Below are 25,634 nucleotides of genomic sequence, written 5' to 3'. Positions count from 1 at the left end.
ATAGTTTAATGTAGACCAAAGGATCATTAATTATAATCAAAGATATACTAATATTTTTATTTAATAATAATAATAATAACTCTACGAAATTGCAAGCTGAATCCTGATATTTTACATATATTTCAGTTCCTTTAATCTTTGTTATAAAAATCATATGAGGCTAATTTTTTTAAATTTTGTTTAATGTACGGAAAAAATGATATAGCGATTTTAATAATTTTTATATGAGGAAAAAATTAATAAATAATGTAAATAAATAATTATATTATATTTTATATTTTTCCTGAAACAGTTAAAGACATTCTTAATATGGAGATCTACAGAATAAGTACAAGGGTCCAGTTAAATGAACTCAAAATTTGCATAGTTAATTTTACGCTATAAAAATTAACCGGATTTACGATTATACACTGAGCATGCGCATATACAGACATTTCTATTTTTCGTAGAAAAATTTAATTATTACCTTAATACAGAGATGCTGTGAATATAAATTTATATAATGCAAAAGTAAGTTTATTTCATATGCTAATTTAGAGGCTTTCTTAATATGTTTAATTATAAAGAAAAAAAAAGCGTTGCAATTCTTGTTCACTGACCAATGGCAAAGCAGACACTTTCTACTTCCGGTTGTGGCGGGATATTTGTGAAGTCAGCACTCAGCTAAGGCGGTCGAAAAGAATGGTAAAGTCGCAAAGAATACTGTTTGTTCGTGGATAGGCGTTTGTGACAGAATCCATCGAAGTTACTAATTATTTGAAGAAAGTAAGTGAATATTTTATATTTTCAGTGTTTAATACTCGTACCTTTTTCACCTATATAAAATTTTATAAATAGCGTCTGTGTAGGAAATGTGATTTTCCATGTGTTGTTCTTTTGTGTACGTGCCTAATGATTCATTTTCAGGATTTGGTACTGTTAAATTTTGCACTAGTCTGTTTCTTACTGTTTGTGTCACTCCTTTTTGTATGTGTCTCACCTTTTTATAGTTATATTATTTTTAGTCAAACGTTTTAATATTTATCTTAAAGCATACTGTAATTAAGCAGGAAATAGCTTTTAATGGAAATGTTATCTACCTTATGCCAAAAAATAAAGCATGTAACTTTCATTTATTTATGAAATTCAAAATTTTTTATTTGCTTAGTGTTTTCCCTAAAAATAATTTAATTTCTTATTTTTGAATTTAGTTTTATAAATTTGCTTTAATATATAATCTTTAACTCAAAGATATTGTGCTATTAAAAAAGGAAACTTTATGCCATAGAAACACAGGTACTTTGTTCCAAATCTGTGTTCATTTTTTTTATATATATACTGAATTTTTATGCACTAGTAATTACTGAAATATATCCTTTCATGAATAATAAGTAAGTCCTAAGTCCTTTCATGAATGCATTTCTTTTTTGTTTGTTTGATTTTGTTGTTTTAAAAGATCTGCCATAGTTAAAGAAAGAAAATAAAGTAAGAATGCTTTACTTTCAGTTTTGAATAAATTTATTACTATTTACTGCAGCTTCAAGTTTCTCTAAACATAATTTTCGAAGTCAAAACTTGATAGTTATGTTGATTATTAGACTTGCATGAAAAAATTTATTGAAAAATTGGTATTTGATCTAAAATACCTTAAATTATTTGAATGATATTTTACAAAATCATGTATTTTGATATAACTAGATAGTTAAAAAAATTTAAATTGTAAATGTGCAGAAATGCTTATATAAAACCAAGAAATTGTTTATATTTTTGTTGCTTTTTCCCTTGTAAATTAATTATCTATATATATTACAGTCTGGGAAGTCAGCACCCTGCTGAATTGTAGTAAACGAGACGTCCAATCTACTAGACCATCAAAGATGCAGATTTGGATTTTCTAGTTCATAGTTATTGAAATCGTAATGGTATGTTTGTTTAAATTAGTACTGTTTATGAATGTGATAAAAATAAATTCTGATAAGATAAGAAATGATTTATTTTCTATTAATTATGAACTGTAAATAATGTAACAAATTTTCTTCATAGTATATTTACTAAACATTTTTTTTTTTTTTTTTTTTTTTTTTTTTTTATAAAAGGGAGGTAGTCTTATTTATACAATTCTTGCAGAGATACCAAGAAATAAAACATTTCAAGAATTTTCACTCAGTATATCTTGATGTGTAAAATCGTGTTGTTCAATGCCATATTACTTTTTCACAGGAAAGTAATTTTATTGATCTAACATCTGCATAAATCAAACTTTTTTAAGAATGATTACAGTTTCTAAGCTAACTTAAAATTTTCAGATTTAGAAAATGTATGTTTAATGTAGCATTAGTTTTCCATGGAATAGAAAAGGTTTTCAAAATGTTCAGTTGTTAGAGGGAAATAATATAAATGAGATTGTCCTGATACAGTTTCAGCTGGAAATGAAACTGAATTTTCGGATAGTGAAGATTTCATTTAAGAATTCTGATAAAACTGATTAATGTAATTCCTCTGCATTTAAAAATTCTAATAAAACTGATTAATGTAAATCCTCTGCATTTAAGAATTCTAATAAAACTGATTAATGTAAATCCTCTGCATTTAAGAATTCTAATGAAACTGAATAATGTAAATCCTATGATTCATGTAGGTATTCTTCTGTTATCAGGAGATTCAGAAATGTGTGTTTATATGCATGCATTTTTAAATGTAGGTGCTCGTGTGTGCATGTGTATATTCTTTATGTATGTATGTGTATATGCGCATACATGCATATACACATGCTTACATATCTACAGTGGAACCCCGAGATACGAGTTTAATTCGTTCCAGCATTCAACTGGTATAGCGAATTTCTCGTATCTAGAAACAAGCTTCCCCATTGAAAATAATGGAAATTCAGTTAACCCGTTCCACACCCCAAAAAATATCAATTTTTATATCATCATTATTTTAATATCAAGTCAATTTTTCCTAATAAATAACACTGGTAAATAATATAACAATAGTTTAACTTTGTTACCAACATTTTAACTCATTCTCATTAATCCACACCAACAACAGCTTCTCAACATCTAGGAGTACTTTTATGGTGCTTGGAAGCAACGATAATTCCTTTGGCTACATCAGGTTTCTTAATTTCTTCCTGCTTCTTCAGAATAGTATAGATTTTCGATATTGAAAGGCCGCAAGTCTTCGCCAATTCCGTCACCATGCTTATGTTTATCTACGATTTCTTTCTTGATATCAACAGCCATGGCCTCCTTATTTTTCTTTGCAGCACTATCTGAGGCAACAATTTTCTTGCGAGGCATCTTGAAATAATTATTTTCACGTTAAATGTCAAAACAATTAACTTGCAAGTGCACAAACACGTATATAAAAGAACACTGAGTGATCTAACGAGGGGATTCCCCGAGTTGAGCCGGATAGGGAAATGGCGCCACCCATACCAACAGCCTGGCTCATTGCTCGTTACTCGAATTAATCTCGTATTTTGCTCATACTTTCCTCGTATCTCGAGGTTTCATTGTACATTTCTGAATCCCATCCTAATAACAGAGGAGTACCTTTGCCAGTATTGCAACAGAGCTAGAATGAATTATTGTGTTAAATATGTGGAAATTGCATGTTAAAATTAAAGTATAAAAATTAAAGTACTGTTATTTTCTAAAAATATTATGTATGTCTATTTTTTACAAGAAGAAAAAATAGCTAAAAGCTGTTAATTTACTCGGATTTATTAGTCCAAAGGGGCTTTGTCCCTGAAGAACTATTGTTTTTGTTTTGCATTGGTTCACTATAAATATCTGTTTCACTTTTCAAACTGTTCCTACCAAATGTTAGAGTCCCTAGTGTGGGATTAATACTCTCTATCTTAGTGCCCTCTATAACCTGTATAACCTACAAGGATTGCCAGTTTAGGCGAGATATCTAGGTAGTCATCATAATACGTACCTTATTTTTTATTATTTTTAAATTAAATTGAAAGTAATAAACTAGTTTTCAAGAATGGAGTTAAACTAGATTTGCATTCAACTCTGGTTTATTGTATTAATGATGTTTTGCTGTAACAAATATGAATTTTTTGTTTAAGTATAATAATTTAAAATGTTTTTTCTAGAGAATGAAGTACTGCCACTAAGATAAAGGTGCTAACTTGCAAGGTAATTTTCTATTCTACATTAACTCAATCTTTATGTCCTGTTACAGATATATTGGCAGAAATAATGAAAACCTGACATTCAAAAAGAAAAATAATAATGTTGAATGTAGTATATTAGATGGTTACACATATTGAGTACGAATAACTTTGACTATTACCGGTATTTTCAATAGTATAAAATTAGGCAAGAAAGCAGTTTTAGCTTAGCACCGATTTTAAATACAACTCTTACCAATATTGGTTTGACAAAGGTAAAATATAATTGAATTTAATAAGTTGGAAATACTGTCTGTCTTTCCATGAGTTAAAAAATAATTTCAAATAAAATTTCTTTTTTTCAGTTTTTCATGTTATTTGTTTAATGTTATTGTAATCTGATTTATCATATTTAGTCACATATTCCATCCCTCTTTGCACTATAGTATATAATTCAAAGGACTTATCAGTTTCAGCAATATTTTTTTTACCAGTATACATTTTTACCATAACTCTGTTTCTAAATCATATCCTGAAAAATTAAGGAGTAAAGTACACAAAGAAGGAAAATATGCAAGTAAATAATGGCATTTAGTGTTGTTTATGTGTCTAATATTTGTACTAGATTGTAAAAGTTATATAATTCTATTAGCTTTTTTAAATTATTCTTTTTGAAATTCAGGTGCTTCTTTGCACCCAAATGGTTAAAGCCCTAGTGTGACTTTGGTACTTTGATCTAACTTCTATTCCTAATAAATAATCCAGCTGCATACAGTTTACTCAATTTCTGCTATGTGTAAGGTAAACAATATTAGCTTTTTTTTTAAATATATCTTTTACAACTATTCCATCAGGTAGATTTCTTTCATATTTTGCCTTAATTGAGTCATCCTGCTAATTAAGAATTTATTAAAGTTAATATGTTAAGTTTTTGTGTGTATAATTCATTTTAAGTATGTGCAAGCAAATGCATACATTAACAGTTATGTAGAATTATGTTTTGGGTATCAAATTCAGAAAATTTGGGGCTGTTTTTAGAAGATTTATTAATGATTTATACTATATTAATATTGGTAAAAAAATTCTGTGGCTTTTATATGAGAGTATATATTTTAAAATAGCTGCATGATATGGTAAAGGTAAAAAGCTTCATGTGGATCATAAATTAATATTATGTGGCAATTTTTCATTTATTTAATAAAGAAAATATTCAAGCCACAATTAAAATTTTTTCACTGGATTATTTGCATACAAAGTCTGCAGCAAATATTTCCTGCAACAGAAGTGACAATTTTTATTTTGCCAAGACAGGAAATTTAGTTACTGAAAGCAGTAACCCTATTTTGAGATGTTAAACAGGAAGGCAAATTTTTGAATTTAAATTGATTTTTGAAGGAAGACTTATTTAGTCTTGCTATCATTCTACGTGGCTTTTAACTTTTTTATGGTATTTATAATTTTATTGTTATTCAGCATTCTGTTTGCTTAGAATGCACATGAATGTAGACTTGAAATATTTTATATTGCAAACTGAGATGCCATTGTTGTCATAATTAAAGATTTTTGCTCTGATTTTGGAGGAATTTACTGATAATACTTTTGATTGTGTATTGGTTTCTGGTTTATTGAAATGTGTAAAATAGCCTGTTAATGCATATACGTATGTTAATGACATGTATATGTTTATGAAGTATTCTGTTATATGTATATAGTGTTGTGATTAGTTTTCTGCTTACTCTTTATTTAAGAAAAAGTTATCTGTAAGAAAGTGAATATTCTTTACTATATGTAGGAGTAAAATTGAAAAGGCTAATGCAATATAATTAATACAAAATTAAGTTTTTTCTCATGTACTTAAATACAAACATAGCCATTAAAGACTTTCTCAACCTTGCAGTTCTAAACAAATCGTAAGTATTTTTCACTTGAAATTATAGGCATTGTGTAAGGTATATAATTGAAGCTTACTGTGTGATAGTGTGAAATTAAATTTTTAATTACTGAAATGTAAATTTTTAAATATGAAATACTCAGTGCATTTTATATGCATCTTTTAATACTTCAACTATATTTAAAAACTGAAAACCTCTGAAGTGTGAAATTATTACAAATTTTTCTTTTTCTTGTTTAGGAGCTGTTCTCAAAACATTGGGTGACAAAGAATTCACTTTTACAAAAATCGAGCAGGATATTAAAGACAGCGAACTATAGAACAAATATGGCGAAGCTGCATGAAGTCTATGTTGAATTTTATTATTGAAAAAAGTATGCTCTTCAGATTTAATGTTAGTTTTTATTGTTTAACAGTAATTGCAGTTTTTGAATACTTGTAAAATAAACCTAATTCTTAAATTAATTTCATGTGTATTTCTTTTGCAAGTATTACAGTTCATAATACTTCAAACAACTTGAAATTTTATACTTGTTAATTTATGTGGGATATGTTCATAATAATTTTATAATTTAAATAACTGATTGTCATCATATGAGCATAATCTAAAATGCACAGCGTTTGACAACAAATTAATAAAAAATTAGCCAACTTCTAATTGCTTTCTTTTGTCCAGTTGCCTCTTTTTAAATCATTTAATACCATAAAGCTATTTGATGAAAAAAATAATTGATATGTCCACATCAACATGCACATTTATAATGATGTTATAGAAAAAGTCACATGAGATAAATATTAAAAAATTCGATATTCCTAAACAAATTAACTTTTTGAAATTTTATCTGGTATATAAGATAAAATAAAGAACATATTTAGGTAATTTTGAATTTGCATAATTTTATGAACTTATTTATGAAATTAACAGTTACCTTGTAAAAGGGAACTTTTTAAAAATACCTCAATAAAGCATTTCTTTTGTAGAGGTGAACTTTTAGTACTGATCTAATATATTTATAAGATTTTAAACTGAAAAAGATAACAATAATAGATTACAATACATTGCAAGATTGACTGATAAATGTAAAATTTTTACATATCATAATTATGTGTGTAATTAAAACAGAAGCTACTCGATTAACTTGCATGCAAATTAATATTTTCTTTAACATGTTTGGGATAAACTGAATTTTAATAAATAAATATGTATATATTTGTGTATTATCTGAAGATATGAATGAAATATTTGTGACATTAAACATTCATCTTCAAGGAAAATAACAAAGTCAACTTGGTAAACTATTGGAAAAGGTAAGTTTTATACAATTTCCTGGTCTATATTTAACAATTTTAAAATTTAGCACACTCATTCAAATAATCTAAACGTATGACGTTTTCTTTTGTGCTACATTTGTTTACTGAATTTGTTAATTAACTATATTGTACTTTAGATAGAAATTAACGTAGATATTCCTTGTATTTTACGGTATAAAAACTTATATATTTGATAATAATTGACCTAAATCTCCCTATGTTTTCTTTGCATATACGAATGACTTTGGTAAAAATTTAGTCCGATGTCTTCTCCTCTTTACTGTGTAAAGTGCACATTTTTGGTAAAAAATTTGCATAAATCTCCAATTACCTATTTACTGTATTTTTCGTAAAATGTGCTTATTTTAATCTCTTATTTTTTATATAAATCTATGCAAAAATGTTCTGCATATTATGATTAAAAGATAAAATTAATTTAATATCAAATTTTTACATATCCACCTTTTAGGTATGTACAGCAATATGGAATATATATAACTGGAAAATTTAAATGCAAAAAAATTAATTTCTATTCAAAGATTACATAACACTAAAAGGCTAAAAATCACTTTTAATATTTCATTTAAAAGTGACTACAATATATGCAATAAATTTTGTAAACCTGAGTTCTATGTTTTAAATCAATTAATGCTATCGTTCATTTACATGGCATAAGAAAATGTCCTTCGGAAAAGCAAATAATTTATTTAAAGTGTTATTTAGTAAACAACTGTTTGCTACAGTTGTTTACTAAATTTAAATTTATGAAATGAATTTAGTAAACAAAAATGCAAATGAAGGATAGCATTAATTGATTTAAAACACAGAATTGATGTTTACAAAATTTATTGCATATTTTGTAGTCACTTTGAAATGAAATATTAAAAGTAATTTTCAGCCTCTAAGTGCTACATAATTTTTTAATAGAATTTTTTTTTTTTTTTCATTTACTAGTGCATTTAAATTTTCCAGTTATATATATTCCATATTGCTGTACATAACTAAAAGGCAGATATGTAAGAATTTGATATAAAAATTATTTTACCTTTTAATCAAAACATACAGAAAGTTTTTGCATAGATTTATATAAAAAATATGAGATTAAAATAAGTACATTTTATGAAAAATGCAGTGAAAAGGTAATTGGAGATTTATGCAAATTTTTTACCCAAAAATGTGCATTTATACACAGTAAAGTGGAGAATACATCGAATTAAATTTTTACCAGTCATTCGCATATGCAAAGAAAACGTAGGGAAGATTTAGGTCAATTACTATCAAATATATACGTTTTTGTACCGTAAAATACGGGGAATATCTACCTTAATTTTGACCTAATATATACGTTTATATACAGTAAAAAATCGGGGAAATTTACGTAAATTTTTACTAAATATATACGCATCCGTGAAGCAAAAAATTGAGATTTACGTATATGCGATAAATATACGTAAATTTTTACTAAAAATATACGTAAATCCCTGAAATTTACGTATATTATACGTAAAAGTAGCGAATGAACAGTAGTCTCTCGCGTAAATATACCTAAATTTTACGTAAAAGTTACGTATAGTATAACGTAAAAATATACGTAAATATTTAGTAATTGCCACTGGACACTTTTTATGATATTTTTACGTTCAACTTGAACGTTTTTTATACGAAAGGCTATTCGTAAATTGCACATATTTTTCTCGTGCAATTTACGAATGCATGCTGCCTGGGTATAGTGTCAGTGCGGCATGGCGGCACTCTAAATATGGGGCCAGCCAAAAGTCCTCTCGTGTGGATTGGTGGAAGAGGAGCCCTCTCAAAACTAGAGGGTGGAAAATAGAAGCCCAACCTCTCTTTGAAGCACTCTCTTGCAACCATTCTTCCATGTAATACGGACAAGAGAGCAACAGCAATAAACACGAGAAACAATCCTGATAGGTTTCATGTTCTACTTGTTTCATTTGATAAGATAACGATTACGTCCACGACATTTTAATGCGATGATAGTAAATAATTTAATACTAATTTGTTTGATAGTTTCTTACATCAACATTGCAATTTTATAAATCAGATATTTGACCTAATACTTTTTTTCAATTATGACACATGGCAGCAAATTCACATGCAGAACCTGAAAATTATCTTATTCTGTACTCCCATCGTTAAACTAAGTTCAGCTCATGAATAATCACTCCGTTTTGTCTAACAAGAAGTTTTGTTCCGCTTTGAAGAAGGCATTATTTATCTGAGTATCTACCGCATTTGAGAATGCCTTTATAAGGCAGTGTCTATGGCTCATTGATTCTTTTGTAAGATTCTCGTTTCCGAAATGCGGTCCCCTTTGAGATAAACTTCATGATGGATGGGATTTAGATTAGTTGCATTCTGTCCGCATAATTTGAATGCCTATGCGAAGTATTTATCTTCTTCAGTTTTTATAAAGTAGGCAGTATAGATGAACTAATGTAGTATTCTCTTCAACAGCTTCTTAAATAAGATGCATCATTTACATATGCTCAAGAAATATTACACTGCGTATGGGCAAAGTTTGGAGGCCATTCACACTGATGTATAAGAGGTTATAAAAGAAAAACATCCCTGAATAGTTAAGAAGAACAAAAAAAAGGGGTGAATTTCTATAAAAAATGCTTGAAAAAAGAATAATTTAAAGTGTGATAGTTTTTTGATGGATATGTTCATATTATTGGCCAAGAAAGGGAGTTATTAAAGTATAAATTCTAACGTCAATCAGTGCGTTTAAAATAAATTATATTGCTTTACAGAAGAATTACTTTGTGCTTAGGGTACGAAAGAAATGGCTACATGCGCAATGTACTTAAACAGCTGTTTTTTTTATTATTTGAACACTTTATGAAATATAAGGTGCACAATTTAATAACAGTGTTGACAAACATAATGGGTAAATTTATAGACGGAAAAAATATGTCTATAGTATAGCCAAAGATTAATTTGTATATATAAAACTATATATATATATATAATATGTATAATTTATTTACTACTAGATTGTTGAGTATATTATCATCTTTGAGAAAGTTAGTAGAATTGTAGTTGAATGAAAAAAGAGGCTACTAACCTTAAGTACAGTAACATTTTTGATGGAAAACTTCGTAAACTTAAAAATAATAATTTGGAGATTATGTATTGGTTTAAGTCTTGGAAACAGATAAATAGCGCTAATAGCTGCTATTGATTTAACATCAAAGATTTAATTAAATTCAATGTATTAATAAATCGTAATAAGTTGCCTAAAACTTGCGCAAAAGCTGCACAGTAATAAAATAATAAGTTATTTACTAACGAATTATTGAGTATATTATCTCCTTTGACAACGTTAGTAGAATTTTAATTGAATGAAGAAAAGGACGCCTTCTATCCATACTAATGCAGTAGACAGTGCTTCCTCATCCAGGAACCAACAATTAAGCGATTTTCTAAGACATGGTTTAGTTAATTAACGCTATTAAACGCTACCTCCAATCTTCCTATCAATCTTTCTGTGGCACAATAAATTTAAGATCAATGCCGTTTGTGGTATAAAATATATTTTACTGTGTTAGTCGTTATGGTATTCCAAAGCGAGACCAACTTTTTTTGCTGCTTGGGCGTAGGGATCAGCATGTTTCAGTTTATGTTTACGAGTAAGAAGTCCAATATCTAATGATGAAATGGGATGGTATGCAAATGCTTTTAGGGTGACTGTTAAATTTATTCCAACTCCAAATCCTGTATTATTCAAAGTGCACTTGGTGTCTAGATTGTACAATACATGAAAAAGACTCGAGGCTCTAACTTGCTGTGTGTTCAAACCAGAAACTTTCAATTTTAATATGTCTACTAGACGTGAATGGACAAACCTCTACTGGCTTCTTACACCTAAAAAACAATGAATTAATTCAGATTCGATTTGGGCGAGTGATGTAACTTCTAGCAGTTTGTAAATGAGTAAAATTAGGAGAAAACATGCCAGTTTGATCGGTAGAAGTAACGAGAGGAATTGGAACAGTGTTAAGATTTTTAAAGATTACAACATGGTGTTTATTTTTGAATTTAATGCAGGAGGTCTTTTCTCTGCGGATATAAGTTTTAGGGTTATGTACTCGATTCGTACACAATAAGCACCTATGGTAAAGGGTTTCTTGAACGATTTTAAATTTTAACGTTAATACTGAAAGCTGCTCCAGAAGATCAACTGGCTTCTCATTTCTTATCTTTGTTGTGTAGAGGTAGGTAGGTGCCATAATTAGTAATAAAAATTAATAAATGGAATATGTAATCTTTTTTTCCCTTATAACCATTTTAGCAATTAAGTACAAATACAACCGCAGTTAATTTACCCAAGGTTAAATTTTTTTACTGTTACCATCGTGGACAGGAAACATGTTCCTAGTAAAACTAAATAAACGCATATCCTAGCTGAAGAATTATTCGTTTTTTGTACATTTTTAAGTGGCACAATAATATATTAAGGTCAAAATAAAATACAAATGCAACTTGCTTTTGGACTGAATTTCCGAAAAAATATTCACATTTTAAATATAAGATCCTAAGTACCACATTACATATTAAACTCATAAGAAAAGATCACTTTGTTTTCACAATCATTATTATATGCAAGGAGGAAAAAAAGAGTAGTTACATTGAGCAGACTGTGGGAATCTGGAAGCTAAAAAAAGCATGCGCAATGCTAAAGGTTGACTTTCTGAGAGTCAGACTGCATATTTGAATTCAGGAAACCTGTCCTTAACACTCTTACTTACAGTACTTAACATACCAGTTCGATATTGTTCATATATTCATCAAGCTAAATATCAGATCCAAACAGTCTCGTCGTATCACTACGGAAAATGAGAAACAAAGCTGGGATAACTTCACATCATCAGGAGGAACTAGAAGTCTATATTCTATGAATCCTGATAAATAGTATCTTTACATTTCGGCAATAGAAATGCACGTCGGGAACGTCGTACAAATCGTCGCGTTTACTTCTAAGAATAAAAATTTATGAGTTCATTTATTTCTCCTACATAATACAATTAATCATTCAATACAGGTGGTCATCAGTACTTGCTTCGGCAGTACGTATACTAAAATTGGAACGATACAGAGAAGACTAGCATGGTCCCTGCGCAAGGATGACATGTGTTCATCTTCCACAAGGCCCAAACTTGTTTCGTAAATTTTCTTTTATACGCTCCACCGTCATTCATAGCGTTATTCTGCTTTCTTTTCTCCACTATCATACCGTTCTACTAGTTATCACCAATAACCTGTTCTTTCTCAATCTCATGAAAAGCTTGCACAGCCTTTTACAAGTTGCCACCCGAGATTTATCTCTTTCCCTTTTTTCTATTTTCTTCTTCATTTTAGCTAACTCATCATCCAAATAAATGGTCAAAAGTCCACTATCCAAATGGAAGAAAGTTAGCCGTCTTCCGACGAAAATTCCATATTTAACACCAGACCTGCAACCACGTCTCATTTGAATATAATTGGTCCATTGCAGTCTACTACAGCCTTTTTCGAACCAGTTATACCAAAGCAGCAATTATTTCGTTGTTCAAGATACAACGCTTCTAAGCATACACATATCATTCTTACATTTTTGTTCAGCTGCCAGATTCCAATATAAAATGAAATTCCGGCTCCTAGAAAAATCGTGCCTCATGTCACGAGCAGCACTGTGTTTTGAGAGGCTCGGACATACACATTAGGATTCTCCTTGCACACGAAATATGATATGATCTCCAATATTCTAGGCTTTTTTGTAGCTGCTGCATAATTATGTGTTTTCAGTTTTCAGATTATACTGATAACAAGCAGAGATAAATTGATAATTATTGTGCGGACATTGATTCAGAAGTTAAAATTACATTAAAATGTATTATAGAAGCAACTGGCGTATTATTGTCAATTTCTCTACCATAGCGGTTTTCAAACTGTATTCCCCGGAGCCCTAAGGGCTCCTAGGCAGCTCAAGGAAAATAAAATACACAAAAATAGAACGAAATGGCGTAGCAAAAGTCAAAAGTAAAATACAAATAAGAAAACTAGAAATTATATTCTAAATGAAAATCTGCGAAGTTAAATTTTAATCTCAAATAGATCTCACGTGAAGTCAGCGTTTTGACGAAAAAAGAAAATGAATTACAAACAGAAATGATGATAGGCTGCATTAGTGTTTTTTAGTGCTGAATTTCACAGTCAATTTTTCGATGCTTTAATATATTTATTGCGGAACGTAATATAACAAACTGATATGTAAGTTTGCAATTTCTAATTTTACAGTTCATTTCATTTTTTATTTTATTTTTCTATATAACATTTATTTTATTATTTTAAAGAATACGTGTCCTCCTATGGCTAGTGATGCGCGTACAAAATCTTCTATGCAAATCTCCGCCCAAAAATATTCACACAAACCTGATCTGTAAATCCTTCAATTCTAGAATTGAAGGATTTATACATTAGCTGATAGATCAAGTGAATACTAAGCTAAACATGATGGTAATTAATTTTTTTCGTAATACATGGCAGACAGCAATCTTGGAAACTTAGTCATGCAGTTCTCTGAATTCCATTTGCATTTACCTTGGAAAGTAATTACAATAATATAACATATAATGGCTTAGATCTCTGAAATGAGGTAATATTTCTAAATTGTTTACTTATTAATGACAGTCCGGTGGCGAAGTGGCTAGCGCGAAGTGCAGCTGCAGAAGAGGTCCGGGGTCCGATCCCCGGGCTGAGCAAGACCAACTCACTTTCATTCCTTGAGTGGGTCGATAAAATGAGTACCAATCGCTTGGGAACGAAACACCGAGCGTTCTGCAACAAGCTCATCACTTGCCCAGGACACATGGGTATTCCAGGGCCCAAAGGACAAGAAAGCAGAAACAAATTGCAGGCCGTTATAGGCCCACTAGGTTTGTTGCACCACTGAGTTTAGTTTTACTTGTTAATAAATTAAAAAACTAAAAATTTTAAATGGACTTTTAAATCTTAAATCCAGGTCTAACTCAATTGAGATTTCTAATCAACATAATTAAATAAAATAAATTTCAAAATAACTCAAAAATATATAAAATGTGTAAAACGTATAAAAAATATTGTTGCATCTACTCCTCGAAAATATTCTCTAGATTCGAGATCTTTCCACGTACATAACACCGCTAGAAAAAGGTAACTAAAACTAAAATTGACCAATCACAGCTTAGCTTTGCTTATTCATCTACGTAGTATAGTATAAATTCTGCTTCGCGGGCAATTATGCCCCTTTTTTCCCCGACTTCTGCCATGCAATCAACTCCGCGCCGCTCTGCTTACTTATCTAAGATGACGTCGTACTTTAAAACCCGTATACGTGGACGTGGAAATTAATGTATTCTCACTATGATTAAAAATATCTTGTCTGCAAAAGAATAATTTAATATGCGTAAAAATAAAGATTGGGATTTTTCAAATTCAGTTCTGTTGGCTTCGTCTGTATGGCTTTGCACTCACTTATGTCTGCAGCCAGACGTAACACAGTCTCGCGCGCTAGAGATAAAAATGATTTTTCTGTACAACGCTGCCATTGCTCGCTTTGAAATCGTAAAGTTTTTTAATAAAAAATTCGTTAAAGTTTTACAAAATATGCTATCGATAATAAAGCAAATTCAAAATTCAAAATTAGAGCTACCAGATGCCCATATTCGGTGAAAGATTACGTTATTCATAATTGGATGGCTCTACGTACCTTTGTTTTATCACAATGCGAGAAACATACATACATTTACGAAGATTTTTCATTATTTAATTTCTTTAAATATAATATAGAACGATAATATTTCGTGGCAACAATCTGGAAAGTGAAACAGCGCAGAAAGTGAATGAAGGAAAAATGCGGAAACGAAATTAATAGTCCTTCTGCGCAAATTGCACCTTTGAGCTAAAATATAAATGCAAAAATGGTAAGATCATATTTACAGCGGATACTGTTTCCTAAGCGACGCCTTAATGTTAAATATAGGACAGTAAACGCACATATAAAGACAGATTAATATTATGATAGTGTGTATTTCAAAGGACGTACCAATTTCGATAACTTTTTTTAACTTGTACAAAATATTATTTTACATTGATATAAATCAGAAGTCTGTAAGTCATGTGCTGAAAAACCTAGGGAGAAATGTACTCCAAGAACAGAAATATGCGATGCAGTATATATATAAAGAGAGCAAATTGCAGTAAATAAGAAATCCTGATGTCCAAAAAAGGATCAAGATGGATGATGTCTTTCTCAAGGGAATAGTATGTTTTCTTGATCTGTTCGTTTTTATAAAGCTGCCACTACATGAACTCAAAAGAACAATAATTATTATATTACTTAAGCATCGGGGTAACTTAATATATACAAAAAAAAAAAAAAAAAAAAAAAAAAAAAAAACAGATATTAAAATTCTTTCTGAAACTGTTCTACCCCAAAATATATAAGAAACAATTGTGAGGAGTGAAATAAAACAAACGTAAAACTTAAAGCTAAAGAATTAATAATGCAAATAATGCAGCTTTTAAAATTCGAACAAATTAATAAAACAAAATTCGTAATTTGTACTTAACTTGAGTTAATATTCCAATCTATGTTTGTATCCATCTATCTTTCTATATATTTCTGAATATATGTGGTAATAATATGATAAATATTGTTTCATTTCAGGTAAGCTACATTTCTTGGCATGAATCGAATCGTTATATCTGTCACATTCAAGGTAATAATACATTTTTTTTTGCTGTTGTTTGTGTTCATTCATTTTTGACAGCTTTCGTAAAGCATTTCGCTAATGTATATTTCTGATTTTTTTATTATGAACTATTTAATGAATGCTATTTTTGTAATAAATGGATTAACGGGGTTTGTAATAAATATGCCTGGAGACACATTACAGTTTACATTCATGTGAGTTATCCAAAATTCACTATTTTCATATAATCTGCTTACAAAATGCTATGCAATTTATCTCTGTATATATATTTTGTTTTGTTTTGGTCATTTTTAAAGATATAATTTACGTAGGCTTAAACAAATATATTTTTGTAATATTCAAACTGTCAGTAAAAAATGTAAGATTATCACATGCTAATATTAACATATTTTGTCCATATGTGCAAGTAATATCGCTTGAAACAATGCATTATCTCAAAAGATACGCGATCATTAAAACGTTCAAGGTGCTTAGAGAGATACTGACGTTTACATTACGTAACTCAGACTGAATTTCGCTTTCAGGTCTTTATAAATTAATTAGATTTCAAAGTGTAAAATTATGTTACCAATTTCAATCTAAACACAAGGTTAGCATTTAAGTGAAACACGCTATTAATTTGCAATGCTAAACACAGCAATCAATGAATAAGGCTTAAATTTACATCCTAACTATTTACTAATGCATTGCTAATGGATTAATATTCATAACCGGAAAATTAATATTTCTCTGTAATACTACATAATTTCTCTAAAATATTATAGAACAGTTAACTTTCAAGTTGGCATAATAATATCTTATGCAATATCATCGAGTACTTTAGATTCAAAATAGTTTTTCCGTTGCTACTGTCTGTAAATTAAAGATAGTACATTGAAATGTTGCGCTATTCCATCGACATTATTACGGTAATTTCCTGTTATAAAATGAGATTTAAAACCGATAAGGAAAATGGAATACGTTTCTTCTCATACCGATGAAGTATTTAATAGAAAATTAACTAATTCAATATTATTAGTGTACATTTTCTTTGAATACATTATTGCATGGTACAGGCTCCTAAGGATCCACTTAATATTTACTTTAGATTAATAAAACGAATGTGACTGTTTATTGAAACTTTTAACTGCCCATACAGTAAAGTTAATGCTATAAATATCCCAAAAGGAAACTAGACATAAGGCGACTTATTTTCAACACGTGAGAAATTTCACTAGTCACCAAAATCACTCGCTGAACGAATTATAAAGAAGTGATCGCTGAGTAGAAGCTCAATACGGCCTCACAATTCAATATTAAAAAAATTAAGCTAAATGACACACCTCGAAAAAATTCTCCAGTTGCTCCTTAGAGGGGGGAGAGACTTTTAATAATTTTTTATAAAATTTATGTCAGTTTTATTAATTTTATTAAAGTGTGTTAATCTTACAGCTTTTGTTTCAATTTTGAAATGTTCTTGCTTTAAATTTGATCTGTGTATTTCCTATCGAAAAGTTGCTTTCCTTTTATGATCTACTTTTAATTTAGTGCTGCGAAATTATTTAACTAATTTCGCAGCATACCGAGCGAATTTAATAATATATATCATCATAATTTTAAATTTCTGAACTTTTGTTTATATATATATTCTAAAAAGACGTTTTTTACATTTAATTAATCTTATATTCACCCGTTGTTTAATTACAAAAAGAGACGCAGTCAAAATATATACGATTATTTTGGCACTTCTGGAAACTTCGAGAAACACCGCTCTTAAGGCTTTGGAAATACGTTTTCCAGAAACTTACAGAATTTCAGCAGTTTGGCAAGAAATCTTACAATGCTTCATTAGGCGATAAAAGGATTTCTGACTTATCGCGCTAGTTCTAAGCAAGCTATTTTTACAGCTCAAGAATCCACATATTCAACAATTAATGCCTTACAAGATAACAAACGAAATAAACTCTTAGGAAAAAAGGACAATGAATGCGACTGAACAAAAAAGCAGAATAATATTTTTACATAAAAAGAGCTAAATAAGCGAATAAGTAAATAAATGAAAAAATAAGAAATATAAGAGAGATGCACAAAAATCAAAATTCAAACAAATAAATGCAAATATTTACAACATTTACATAAAATTTCCATGTAAACAGTACGAACGATGTACTAAATTAAAACAACTGAGATTAAAAGTTCTTGAAAATCGCTGAGCTACATTGTGAAGAGATGAACGTATCTAGAAACAGAGACTGATCTAGAATTTTTGAAGACATTCTAAATTGAATTATTTTTTCCGTAGATATCGACTTCTATATAATAAAAATTTATTTGTTTATTTTTGTTTTTCTCAAAAGATAACAGTGTGCTTTATAGAGTAGATATAAATTAAACGGCTAAAATATCAGCGAATATCTTTCTCTAATAAAATGTTTGTATAATCTCGAAGTACTAAAATGTGAGTTTGTTTAAGTACCAGACAGTTTCTTTGTTGACTCATAGGTACTCATCAGGTTCCATATCATGCGGATCTTTAATAGTATTCCTTATATATATATATCGTACGTAATAACCTACCAAAAGAAAGCATAAGAAAAGCTACCATAAATGTCTAGCCTAAAGTTTCTTAACAGAATTTGTGAGGACTGTGAACGACTAAAGCTTTTACCTGGAAAAGATACAGGTTTGTTCTTGCTAAGTAAATAACACAATTGTTTGTATTTTCTTCCCAAGAAGAGGCGGTCAATCGATTCCCATATTACACTAAAGGATTTATTAAACTTCGACTAAACTTCTTGAATTTTGCTCGAGATAGGTGGAAATCGGGAAATGTTGATAAATGTTTCGGTTTTGGACAGTTACTGCTTGCTTTCCCATAAAAATCTTATTTCTATAAACAACTAAAACTATTTTGTATAATGACCAATAGATAAACTTTCTCATGTTTCTTATTTTCATCGAAATGGTTACAGATTATTCAAATAATTTTACCCAAGCATACTCTGTTGTGATACGCTTTACCATATTACTAAAAGAAATAGATATTGTTGCGAAATGCCCAGGTGCGGTGAGAAAGCTTCACCGCAAAGCTGGGACATGCCAGAAAGTGGCAGGGAAAGGTAGAGTTTCCATATTTGGGCGCTAAATCGGCCATTTGGGCGTAGAATTTGGCGACGAGTCAAAAATAAATGGAGCGAGAATATTCTAGAACGCATTCTTAGCAGTTTTCTCGGAAAGAAGTAGGTTAAAGCTATACATGATGATTCGATACCAGACCGAAAAACTTGCAGGTTGTGTAAGGGGTACAAAGATGACGCGGAATCACATAGGAATTCAGGGTCGCAAATGTCGTAGTTGCGAGCTGTAATGCAAAGAAGCAGATAAAAAGAACATAAAGAGCAGCGCATGTACTATGAGACAGAAAACATTTTATTGAAAGATTGTACTACAACAGGCCTGCTAGACCAGAAGTCTTCTAGCAGGCCTGACAACAGCGCTGCATGGAATTCCTTGTTTTCCTTAAAATTCCTGGCTTGTCATGTGTCCTCCCAGCAGCTACAGTTATTCGAGGGATGAGGTCTTCAACTGAGGGAACGAGCGTCTCATACACCAAACTCCTCATGTGATCCCAGAAGAAGAAGTCCATGCATGATAGGTCCGGTGATCTGGCAGACCAATGAGACGGGCCACTGCGCCCTATCCACGGCTGCTGCTTCCAAAGGTTCGAGCAGAACCTGTTGCAAGAAAATCAAGTATGGCCTACCGTTCAAAAGACTGGGCAGAATATACGGTCCAGTGATGTAGTCTCCAAGAATGCCAACCTAAACATTGACCGAAAAATGCTCTTGAGCTGCACGTTGCTGCGTACGATGGAGGTTCTCCGAAACCCACACGTGTGTGTTATACTGATTGAAGGCTCCCTCACGTCTGAAGTATGCTTCATTCGTGAACAATACGGACACAGCAAATGCGCTGTCTGTAGCACTCTGTTGCAGGAAGCATGTAACAAACGTCCTCCGGAATGGATAATCCTCAGGCTCTAATAACTGGGTGCGATGAAGATGGTATGCGCTCCTTTGGTTTGCTGCGAGTATCCTCGAGACAATGGATTGAAATAAGTCCACTTCTCGGGCTACAGACCGAGTACTTGTATTGTCTTCTAACAGACGTAAAACCGCCTCCTCATTGCCAGGTGTCCTCGTCGTTCGCTGTCGATTCATTGTAGCTCTCGTGAAACAACCAATCTCCAGTAACCTTCTATTCACACATGCGAAGGTCGTGTGATGTGGAGTACGCTTGTTCGGGTAACGTTCCTGGTACAACCACAAAGCGGCGTTTTTGTCCGTTACGATCCGCTGCTCCATACACGGTCCGCATATGTTGACCCGCTCACCGTTTGATTACGAATTACTCGGGACACGGATCGCAAATGACAATTTGCAGCAGGATCGTTGTTCACGCAACCTTACTTCAGCGCCATCCACCGCATGACTGCCATCAGGAATATTCCAAAACATAAGGTATTCCATGCAGCGCCGCTGTCGGGCATACCTGACGACTTTCGGTAATTTCGAACACCTGTTGCAGTACAACCTTTCAATAAAATGTTTTTTGTCCCATTAATGTGTTGCTGGTTCTATTCATTTTTTTATGTTTCTTTGCACCATATCTCCCAAACAACGGCATTTGCGGCCCTGCGTTTGTATGAGTGTCCGAGTCATCTCTGTACCTCCTATACAACCTGAAAGTTTGTCGGTCAGGTAGCGAATCACCCTGCATATAGCCTGCCTGTTCTGGGAGAGAGTAGTGTCTTGAGTTCAGAGATTATCTTGAGAGCGATCGACCGATTTGAGAGCTATACTTTAATGCTTTGCCGTGAAGCTGCCTTTACCTTTATATCATAGAGGCTGCATTGCTGATTGCTTCCGCGTCTTTATCGTAGTTGTTCTACGACTTTAAATGTGTCTTTCGAACTCTCCTTTGTAATACTGGCGAATAAATACTGTTTTGATTCTTCATCAATTACCCCAAATCCACGAAACTGTAAAACGCAACAATATTAATTGGATAATTATTAACTTGAAAGTATGTGATTAATAAATACTGAAACTGCTTGATAATGGCGTTTTAGAACAAGGAAAAATTATCTAATTTGCGCGGAATGTTTTTCTTTACAATGCATCACCTCGGATTTTATCTCTTAAAGATTAATAAAAAAAATTCCATCTAACAAATCGTTCTCCGTTTCCCCGGTAGGAATTAATAAAACACAAAAGAGGGCTTTTTAAAGAAAACAAGAATTAGAAAATTATGCATAGTTAAAAAGTATGAATAATTGTTCTCGAACATCTATACAATTAAAATATTCGTTTGCTTAGAAAATTGTTAAAGAATTATTACTCAGTGGGATACTTGCACAATTCCTCTGCTGTTTGGTATTCCTTCCAGCTGTTTTTCTAGTAACATCTGATGTTGTTTTAATAATTTAAGGCTTAATATTCTTGTTAATTAATATCAGCTTCACTTTTACTTTTAAATTTTCTATTAGTAGAGTTCTTTTAATTTAAGAGTTTTGATTACATTTTCCTTTTTATTTTTAGTAAGTATTTATCTACCGTTTCTTCTAATAACTCAATTACTGAAATAAAGTTTTAGAAATTTTCCGTATCTTTGGCAGAATTTTTATACGCTAGTTAATTGAGAAGGTTAAAAATAATAATGTCTTTGAATAGTAGTTTATAGCGGATTAAAAATGTAACAAGAAACGTTTTTAAAGACAGTTCAATATTTCTTAGTTAAATTTTAAACATTCAAGAACTGTCGGCATAATAAAACTTAGTATTTAAAGTTTATAAATCGTTTCGGTTTATAGTTTTATTTTCTGTCAACATTCTTTGCCGCTGGAGTAATTGTAATTTGAAAATTAAAGTGTTTATTTAACTTATTCAGCAAAAGTACTTAATGAGTAATATTTATAAATCGCTTCAGACTTAGGAACGGTTAAACAATCGTGTCTTATTTTAAATATATTTAGCTCTTGCTAATAAGATGAAAGTAGCTTAGAATATTTGTTGATGTCTAATTGTTTTTAGTTGTTCCTTCTGAACTTATATACGGCAGGACAGGTTTGCCAATTGATAAAGTAAATAAGATATAATCTTCCATAAATATCTTTTAAAAATTTTAATCCTAGTATACAGAAGAAGGACTTTCTGTGAATCAAACACAATAAATTAATCCAACTGGTATGAAGAGAACCAGAAACCGTTGTTTTAACCCTGAAAAAGTAACCAACAAGCAAATTATTGCGAATAAAACAAAAATGTTATGTGTTTTGGATATGAATGACAATTTTAGAATAAGTTCTTGTGTTGAATCGGTGACAAGCATCAAACGATAAATAAACATATAATTAAAGTGATTTTATGATTTCCTACCCGAAAGTAGCTGCTAAATGAAGAAAATATTCCAATTATTCCATTCACAATTTGATAACCCGAAATGTCACTCCAACGTTTCAGAGGGAAGATTTGTTAAGTAACAAATACGATGATTGCGAATTGAACCTCAGATTTCACAACAACGATCCATGTTACATTAATATTATTTACTATCAAGTAACATTATTTCTCACTCTTTATGCCTTTCTTCCCTCCCCCTAAGGATGCAGTAGCAGGTTCAGTTTCCCAAAATGCATTTTGTCGGATTATTACGTCAGTGAATTCCCAATGTTTTGAAAAACGGTAGAACGAAGATGAGAAAAAGATAATGGTTAACAGGAAAAGACTGGATTAAGATGAATTGCTATGCTCATTATTGCAATATCCTCAAAATGTTCTTGGAGATTATGGTGATCTAACAGGCAATTACCCGTGAACTGTAATTTTGTTTTGTAGATGTTTCTCAATCTGCATATAGGCCATAATGTGGAATATATGCCAACTGTAAAAATAAATGGTAAACAAACAAGTGTAAATTTCTGTTGTAATGCTAGATAGCAATTACGGATCCACGAGAACACATGACAGTCAGTGTGGCTGAACCAAATGGTCACTAGCGATTTACTTTGGCAAACATTTACCAGTTTCTTTACAGGATATATGTCACATAATACTAAGTCCCAAGTTATGAGTTACCAAAACCATCGAATATAGTTATGATAGCTTAAGCTCCTACAAGCACATTTGATTTCATTAATTTAGATTCATGAGCCGGCCGTAAGTGTAATTCACACAGCATCAAAGGAATTTAAACAACACAGCTTTCGTCTTTGCATCCAACGTACTCGTATAAAACCTATAAGACATATTTTCACGACTTGTTGATCTCCTTCTTGAAGCAAGGAATTACGAAGCCAGTTTCTGAGATGTCTGTGGCCTGCAACGCCTTGCATTTTGGTTGCTGACGCAGTCATTAGACATCAGCCTTTTGGAAACTCTTTGATCTCTCTTGTAATAAGACCAAGTCTGAGCAATGACTTGTGCTACGTCTTAATTTGTTTCTTCACATCAGCATGCATTCTATCAGCTTCCGCATTTTTACAGCTTTCCACGCATTTTATCTAGATGATTCCTTATACTACTTATTATTTACATCATTTCTACTTCACATTCCTCACCCATAATTCGAGATTTTAAACCAGACAAAATATTTAAGAAGAGACATTCTTTGCTTGTATTTTTGTAAATATGCAATTTTTATTTTAAAACATTGACTAATTTAAAGACAAATTTTGCCTTACAGTAACTCCCAAATGTCGTGTGCCTTTTCTAAATACTTCTAAGGTTGGCAGATAGCGAATACCTCCTCTTTACCCAGCCTTCTTTCTTATTATATCTTATACCTGCCTGCTTACGTATTCTATGCACTTTTTTCAACAATTAGCTACTTCCCCAATTTTGTCTGTGCGTATTTAGTCTCTTATACGATACGATAAAGATTTTCCACAGCACTCATTGGGGTGCAAATATTTATATTCAGCTACAGGCTTTGAAATATACTGTATATGCAGCTACACTCTTTGAACAATACAATAAATTAATCCAAGTTCGTACTTACTGTTTATTCATCTATTCCTGAATCCTAAGTCTTCGGTATAATTTTTTTCACTTTACACACGATTTACGCTTTTTATGCTATAATACAAGATTTGTAATGAATATTAAGTAATCAAGTAAATTTCAGGCTTAAGGAGAAACAGAAATCGTCAATCGTATAAGAACATATTTTTCAAATTTATTTTTAAAAGATGCATTTTAGATAAGGTATTTTCTCCCTCCTTTCTGCATGCTTTCGTTGTGTAACTGAAAGCATGCTTGATACATGTTTGCAGCGTCCCTGACATTCGAAGAAAATTCTACAGAACTCTTCAAGTAGTGTCGAAACTAAAAAGGCGAGGGACAATAATTCCTTACCAACACTATTTGGCGGCTGGATCCCTCATCTCCAGTCAAAAAGAGGGAATATAATATAAGGTATTTTCTTCTTTCTTTCCACAAGCTTTCGCGTTGCACTAGAAGCACACTATTCGGGTGATGCGGAATTCGAATTCCTGCGAGGACACTGCGGATTTTTTCAGTTTCCCAACTTCAAAAAACCTAATAGTTACTACTTTAAAGTTTAATTAATGCAAGTTTGTTCTAGAAACCACATTAAAGATTAATTTAACGCAAGAAAAATTTGAAGAATGATTATTAATGATAAACAAATGTATTTGCGTACACCGCGATTCTCTTCCACTTTAATGTTTCACAGCCAGCTGGTAATGCCGTAGAGATATTAGATTATTTTGAAGCGGCAGACGTGAAAATGAGCAATGCTCTCGTCGGGACTCAAACTACGACCTCTAGAATAGGCGCCGAGTGTGCTGACCATTACACCACGAAGGCATGCTAAGAAGGCGGGGAAAATATCTTATAAAGCAAACAAAGTCTATTTCACTACCTGTAAACTAAACTGTGATATTTTGTTTCAAACCTGCATTGAAAAAGTTCTGATGAATGAATCTGAGAGAAACAGAAACTGCATGATAGCAGAAGCATTAGAATTTCAGATATGCATGATTTTAAGGTACTTTGTAAATCAGAAAAATATTTCTTTTCATTGTAATTTTTATGTGTTCTTCAGAGAGTATTTTCTTATTTAACTAAATAAGTTTGGTATTTCGAAATTAGTTTCAATAATAGAATTTATTCAAAAAGAAAAATATTCTTACAGGAAGAAAAAAAGGTAATTTTTATAGTAATATTGTGTGCTTATTTTGACCATTAAGCTTCAATGGTCCTGTTGAATGTTTTGACTGCAGCTACTAATAATTTCAAGTATCAAAGTACTGCTCCTGTCTCTGTCTTTAATACCGTAAAATGCATCTTTTCTAAATTATAACCATGTTATTTTCATAAAAATATATTGGTGGCAAAACACAGAAGCTAGTTAACGTTCCGACATTTTTGTGAAGTACTCTCTTAGAGATTTTGGATGTCGGAAAAATATTTTAAATATTACCGTTAATGAGCACTCAGAAGATTTAATAATTTTAATTAAATTAATTATAAATAATCTAGAAATTAAGATGAAATTTGGTTAT

The 25,634-nt window shown here is 31.1% G+C and overlaps 1 protein-coding gene, 1 long non-coding RNA gene and 1 other non-coding gene across 3 annotated transcripts in view; all 3 read left to right on the top strand.

The window, feature by feature from the left end:
• The window catches only part of LOC118196241 (cardioacceleratory peptide receptor-like), an 880,182-nt gene that overhangs the window by 398,723 nt on the left and 455,825 nt on the right, over positions 1 to 25,634 (top strand). The gene's annotated exons all lie outside the window — the stretch shown is intronic.
• On the top strand, positions 638 to 6,523 carry LOC118183810 (uncharacterized). The gene is made up of 4 exons (XR_004757291.2): positions 638 to 765; positions 1,792 to 1,901; positions 4,091 to 4,133; positions 6,240 to 6,523. It is a non-coding gene; the product is annotated as an uncharacterized LOC118183810 (long non-coding RNA).
• On the top strand, positions 12,389 to 12,497 carry LOC118183811 (U6 spliceosomal RNA). The gene has a single exon (XR_004757292.1). It is a non-coding gene; the product is annotated as a U6 spliceosomal RNA (small nuclear RNA).

Source organism: Stegodyphus dumicola, chromosome 3, assembly GCF_044657685.1.
Source record: "Stegodyphus dumicola isolate Sdum_Otavi_A_Nest chromosome 3, ASM4465768v1".
NCBI lineage: Eukaryota > Metazoa > Arthropoda > Arachnida > Araneae > Eresidae > Stegodyphus > Stegodyphus dumicola.
Note: the sequence above shows the minus strand (reverse complement) of the source record. Positions and strands in the feature narration are given on the sequence as shown.